Source organism: Penaeus monodon, chromosome 15 (assembly GCF_015228065.2).
Source record: "Penaeus monodon isolate SGIC_2016 chromosome 15, NSTDA_Pmon_1, whole genome shotgun sequence".
Classification (NCBI taxonomy): domain Eukaryota; kingdom Metazoa; phylum Arthropoda; class Malacostraca; order Decapoda; family Penaeidae; genus Penaeus; species Penaeus monodon.
This window is the reverse complement of record NC_051400.1, coordinates 23,403,366-23,403,719: the sequence shown is the minus strand read 5'-3', so window position 1 is coordinate 23,403,719 and position 354 is coordinate 23,403,366.

The window sequence follows — 354 nt, the reverse complement described above, 5'->3', positions numbered from 1 at the left end:
TACACATGGCTGTTTCCTCCGCCAGCAAAGAAATCCGAGGTGAAAACCCAAAGACAGTGAAGACAATACAGCCCTGCCTCCCCCCCCCCTAATGGTGAAAAAGTCTCGGAGAACTATAATGAAGAGAAGCCATACGCATGGGTCATAACTGAAACAATAACATGAAAGGAATATCACGTAGAAAATGGAAAGGAAAAAATATATTTATTTAAGAACATTTTTTTTTTCTTTCTAAGAACATGATTTCTTTCTGTGAGAAATGTGGTTCCGAAATGTTTTCCTCTGAAGGAACAAAAATACAATGTTTTTGTTTCAACATATTTTTTTCAACTTATAGGATTCCCTGGATTACAA